The sequence below is a fragment of the Arachis ipaensis genome, chromosome B06 (genome assembly GCF_000816755.2).
Source record: "Arachis ipaensis cultivar K30076 chromosome B06, Araip1.1, whole genome shotgun sequence".
NCBI classification, from domain to species: Eukaryota; Viridiplantae; Streptophyta; class Magnoliopsida; order Fabales; family Fabaceae; genus Arachis; species Arachis ipaensis.
In genome coordinates, this window is record NC_029790.2 from 51343068 (window position 1) to 51349693 (window position 6626).

The 6626-nt window shown below is 35.8% G+C and overlaps 1 long non-coding RNA gene across 1 annotated transcript; it reads right to left on the reverse strand.

Annotated features, from left to right (window-relative positions):
* Positions 3293 to 5525, reverse strand: LOC110263985. The gene is made up of 4 exons (XR_002349710.1): positions 5488 to 5525; positions 5342 to 5396; positions 5127 to 5255; positions 3293 to 3627 (listed from the first exon to the last, which is right to left on the reverse strand). It is a non-coding gene; the product is annotated as an uncharacterized LOC110263985 (long non-coding RNA).

A 6626-nucleotide genomic window follows, 5' to 3' on the forward strand; every position in this document is an offset into this window, starting at 1 on the left:
GAAATGGGGGATTCATTGGGCTTAGGAGATGTTGCATTCTCCGGATCAAGTTCATTTTCATCTCTTCCTGAATCAATGCATTCATTGATCTCCTTGGCAATCTTAAGTGATTGAATTCCAATTCATTGGTAATTCAATCTCTCAAATCTTGATCAATAGCCAATTCCTTGGTCTAATTGCTCATAAGAAGAGATGAAGTATGGTCACTGATTGTACCACATGTATTTCCAAATCAAAGTATTGGGAGAATTATATGTCACCATATCCGCCCAACCCCCAATTTGGTCCAACATGAGAAAGCATTTCTAGCATGATTCCTTCATTCCTCTTCCAAGGTTTTGAAGAGATCCAAGTATGAATAGCTTCTTTTCCAAGACAACTACCCAATTGGATGAAGATTGAAAGCTTTCTAGTAAAATCAAGAGAAAAGAAAGAAGAAGAATAATGAAAACTATTATTGATCCATCAAATTACAATAGAGCTCCCTAACCCAAAGAAAGGGGTTTAGTTGTTCATGGCTCTGGGAATGGAAAACAAAGATGGAGAATGAATTCTAAAAGTAAAACTAGAAGTTGCAGAGAAAGTAAAATTATAAAGAGAGTAGTCCTCTCAATCCAAAAGCTTCTCTCTAGTTCAAAACTACACCTATTTATACTACTTTTCTGATCTTTTAGTTGGCTCTTCAAGTCTTGGATATGGGCCTTTGGATCTTGAGTTGAAGCATTTATCATCTTTAGTGGGCTCAGCTTCACTTGCAGAGAAAGTGTGCAGTAGGCATGGACTTTAGCTTAGGGCGTTAGCGGTGTTAACGTTAAGTGAAAATGTGGGGTCGAGAACGTTAGTGACAATCACCTTTTTCACTAACGTTCCTAACCCAAAATGGTCCATGTTAACTTCAACGTTAGTGGCACTAACGTGACCACTAACGTTGCCTCTTGGCCCCTCGCAAACGTTACTGGGGTTTACCTTTCCCAATAACGTTGAGAGTACCCCTTTCTCCTTACGTTAGAGTTCACGTTAGTATAGTTCACGTTAGTGACACCTACCTTTTTCACTAACGCTCCAAAACGCCCCTTTCCCACGTTAGTGCCTCACATTAATTACATTAACATGGTGTTGATTGCCATCTCCAACGTTAGTGACAAAGGGGAGTGTCACTAACGTTGGCATTTTCTTCCTCTTCCATGTTAGTGTTCACATTAACTAAGTTAACATGACTCTTAACGTGGCCAATTGCCCTTTTGGAGAGTTAGGGACACTCACTTTTACCACTAATGCTTGGAGCTTCCTTTTCCTCCACGTTAACTACCACATTAATGTAGTTAACGTGGTAATTAACGTGGGCTATGATGGCTTCAAAGACGTTATCGGCGATCACTTTTCTCATTAATGTTGCAAGCTGGCTCCCATTCCACATTAGTGGTCACATTAGTTACACTAACGTGGCTACTAACGTGGCTTTTCCTTGCTTCCTTTGTCCTGAAATCAAGCAAATAAAGTGCATCAAAGCTCTAATCCAAGTTATGAGTCATGCATCATCCAATTTGTCATTAAATTCATGCATAATTCTCATGAAATCATATAAAATTCACAATATTTGCTTGAATCAAGATGTAAGTGAAATTCTACCCAAAACTTGCTTATTTCCTAAGAAAATGCATGAAACTACCCTAAAACAGTAAAGAAAAGGCCAGTGAAACTGGCCGAAATACCCTGGCATCACATGACTTGGTTTAAACTGTTGGGTGTTATTAATCATAAGTCAATGCTAATTTTTATAATACCAGTATTCCTTTTGCATTGACATGAGCTTATACTATCTTGCATTACCCACACTCTCTTCCCCATTGTTGCAATTCTTGCACTATTAACATGCCATATGCTTCCACTGTTTTCTCACTGTATGTTGTATCTACCATGTAATTGAGACCCTTATCATATGGCATTACCTACTCATATTTTATTTGTTTCCTATCATTGTTTTTGGGTTCCTGTTCATTTTTTTCTCTTCTTTCAGACTGGCCACCAAAGAAGAAAAAAGGGAAAAACTTCTATATGGGGCAACAGACAAGTCCATCTACACATTCTCTAGAAGAAAAGCATTAGTTGTAGCAGCCCGTCCACTTGTACATCTCAACATGCACCGAGGACGGTGCAATCTTTAAGTGTGGGAAGGTCGATACCGATCTCCATGGGTTAGTTATTTTTTTCTCAACACCAATATTTTATTTTCTTTGTTTGTTCATTGTTGCATTTGCATGTTTAATTGCATGATTGTTTGATTTTATGCATTTAGTAATTTAAATTAAAGCTTTTTATTAAACTTGTTTGAAGAAATTTTAATTTGGTACATGATTTTAGTGCTCGAACACACAAAACCAGTAAGATTTTTGAGCCTATTTGAATTGGTTACATTCTACCAACTAATATTTTATTTTTGTTGTGTTGTGCTCTCTCAAATTGTTATCTTTGTCTTGCTTAATTCTATATTTCCATTATTTAATGTATGCATACACTTACATGATTGAGGCATTTGTTTCACTGAGTTTACATACACATATGACCTTAACCTTTCATTCTCCTTTGCAAACCAATTTTGAGCCTATTATACCCCTTTGTTCTTTACTTTAGCACATCATTAACTCTAAGCGAAAAACAATAATATCCTTAATTTGAATCCTTGGTTAGCTTAGACTAGTGAGAGTGCTTATGATTTAAGTGTGGGGAATGTAGGTTTGGAAACATTTGGTTTGAGAATTGAGTATGTTAGAATTTTCTGAAAATGTGAAAGAATGTTGAGAATATGTTCATGCATTCAATAAATTAATCATATGCATTGAGAAAAACAAAAAGAAAGTTATTAAGAAAAGAAAAATAGAAAAAGAAGAAAAAAAGAGAAAAAGAAAAGGAAAAAAAGAGCAAATAAGAAAAAGGGGACAAAATGCCCCAAAGTAAGTGGTAAAAGCAATGCATATGTACTGTACTTGAAATTAGAATGCATGAATATATGGAAAACATAGTTAATGGGCAGTTAGATTTTGCATTGTAATTACATGGATTGTCTAAAGTTAGGTGGAAAGTTTAAGTTAATTAAGGATTCAGATTTTAGTCCACTTTGTAACACCCTACCACACAAAGCTTTACGCTTAAGTCGTAAAACAGAGGTGGTGTGGTATTACGACCTCTAAAATGAAATGTATATATATAATAGCAGAAGAATTATAATATGCTAGGAGCCTTGAAGAATAGAGGAAATAAAAATCACGAAATAAAAGCGCAACGCTCAAAGAACGAGTTAACTTGCGTGCTAAGGAAAACATAACTATTAAACATATGATAACAGAAGTAGGAATAGAGTGCCAAAGATACAAAATAACAAGCTCCTAACTCAGCCCGCGAAGTTAAGACTGGCCAGAAAATATTTACATATATATACATACATATCCAAAACCCAAAGTACATATACATAATCATGCCTCTCCATAAACCTCTAAGAGGATCAAAAAGAACAAGTTAAGCGGAGAGAAAGCTAAGTACATATTTATATATATCTGTACAACAAAACTACCCAGTAACCCCTCCGCTTTAAGAGTCCAGACACCTAACGAGATGCCTCTTGACCTGCATCTGAAAAACAATAACATAGTATGGAATGAGAACCGGAGGTTCTCAGTATGGTAAAGGTGCCGCACACATAATATATAAGGTCCTGGGAATGCCAGAGGCAATCCTAGAACACCGATATTCAGATTATAGAGCTTAAAGTATTAAACAGAAGTCATAAAAGGTGGTTTTCTAAAAATATTTAATCCTAACTTAACTTAAGCTTAAATCTAAGTCCCATACTCCCATTTCTCCATACCTTCATCTCTATCAGCATTCCATAGACAAATAAACAGATAAAAGCAAACACAAGAAGGTTACAAATACTGCAAGTAACAAATACACATTTAGCATGGCAAGTACACTTAGGCACACTCAGTTAATGCACAACAAGTATTCAAATAGAATGCATATGATGCATGCCTGTCCTATGGCTGATGAGGCTCATCTGTCGGTTATCCAGCCAACTCGACAAGTCTGAATTGTCCTTAGACTGTTCCCCGACGTGCATCCCCAAGAGTCTATGCATAGCTTTTTCTCAAATAATCAATATTGCTCAATGGGGGTAACATTCCCGGGAATTTATATAGTGCCCGGTCACACTTACGTTGTAGGGTCAACAGAGTATCGAGTTCTCAACCTGGTACACGTGGTAGCAAGCCACGGCACTTAATCCAGGGAACCTCGTATCTCAGATCATTCAAATTCATAAGCCATATAAATAATTCAATTATAATTCATCAACATCCACATCATTTTCAATCACATCTCATTCATCATCATACATCAATCATATTCAATCCTTATCCTTCATTTTCACACCTCCCATTCCGTCCATCAATAGTTCCAATTTAAAACATAATTCATTCTTTTCTAAATGAATCAAACTTAAAACATGTTCATTTTCTTAATAACTCAAAATCAAACTATATAACCTTTGAATCTAAATCTTTTTAAATAATCATATAAAGAAAATCTCTAATTTTCATAAAATTTCGGCAGCATCTCCTCTAAAACTCGAACTTTGCCACCCTTTTCGGGTCCAAACCTACTTTCTTTTCAATTCAACATACCCTTCCTTATCATCATAACAGTCACCACAATAAATCTACCTTAAATCAACAATTATGCTCATATAATATTCAAATCCAACAACCAAAATTCAACTAAGGATCATAGTTCACTAATCCTAGACTTCTAACACAAAATACCTTATTATCACAACAACCTCCATAATAGTTATACCTCAAATCAATAATTTATCAAATCATTAGTTAATCAACAAACACCAAACCAACCATGTTCATCAATAATAACATTCAACCGTAATTCTCTCCAAATTAACATAACAACATTCACCATGCAAAATTAATAACTAATTATCCAATAAACTTCAACCAAATATATTCATCAATAAATTACTAAACATTAAACATACACCTGCATTCCAACTTATCCTATGGTCATCTAGCCTAAGTTTTCACAAAACATTATATATTAAATGCAAGAAACCTAAATCATACCTTAGCCGATTCCCAAGTATTATTCCAAGATAATTTTTTCTAAAGAACACAGCCCTCAAAACCTCAACTAATCCGCTTCCTCTAAGTTCCAGTATTCACAATTTCGAGCTCCAATTATTTATTCACAACCTAATACACATTTATAACACATATACCCAATTTAATACTCAAAGCTCAAATTCAGTAAAATTAAAATAGAATTATGATATCCTCACCTTACCCAACCTTCACATAAGCAAGACTAAACGTTTTCCTCAAGTTAATTGGATCCTAAAACATCAGAAATCAAAGGAATTCAACATCTCTTCCAATTATTTGAAAATTGGGGGAAAAGAATGGCTGGAAGTGATTAGTGGCTTACCAAAGAAATTTTTCTGGTAGAAATGTAGAGCTCAACGCGGTGGATGCGTGGCCGCAAACGGTGCGGTGATCGGAGCTCGGACGGAGAAGTTACGGCATTTGGGAGTTAACGCAGGGGTTTCGGTACATTTCTCTTCTCCCTCCCCCTGTTACGTTGTGCTTCTGCTGCGTTGGAAGAAAGAAATGAGCTTTTAAGCTCATGTAATGGGTTGGTCTGGTTAAGCCCACGGGCCCGGTTTAACCGGTTTGGCCCGTTCGGTCCAATCTTGGGCCGTTTTCTTTGAAATTAGTGTCAAAATTCTCGTTTCGATGAGCTCTATCCTAATTTAATTTAATATTCGCATTTCTAATCTTCCTTATTAAAAACTAATTTATTGACTAATTATCCACTAATTTATCGGGGTTTACACACTTGGCCAAATACAATCCTACCTTGACCCTAACCCCATTACAACCCTTAAAAGACCTCTTGATATGTGTATCTGTGCATTAAATTTATGTTGATTGTTAGATGAAGAGAAAGCCTTAGAAAGCAAGATTAGTAGAGAATTGAGAGAGTTGAACCTCAAACACCTGAGCGATTAGAGTGTATACACTTCCGGTGAGGGTTCGATGCTCGATTCCTTGTTCCCGGCTTTCATGAAGCTATTTTCTTCTGCAAGCTCACTTGTACTTCATTTTTATGATTTGAATTAGTGAAATCCAGTTCATATTCATTCTTGGAAGATTTATTTACTTTTCACCAAGTAGGTAGAAGCATTTCACATCTAGCTGCATTCATATAGATAGGTTGCATTTCATACATTCCTCTTCACTCCTTTATAGCTTCTCTAGAGCTTAGCATGAGGACATGCTAATGTTTAAGTGTGGGGAGATTGATAAACCACTATTTTAAGGTTTATCTTGTGCTCAATTGAGTAGTTTTTATCAACTATTTACCCACTTATTCATACTATTCGGATGTTTTACGTTTTTCTTCCTGATTTTGTGCTATGATTGAAAACATGCTTCTTAGGCCTTTAAATTTCTTATTATTAATCCTCTCTTATTACCATTTGATGCATTGATATGTGTGTTGAGTGTTTTCAGAGATTACAGGGCAGGAATGGCTCAGAGGATGGAAAGGAAGCATGCAAAAGT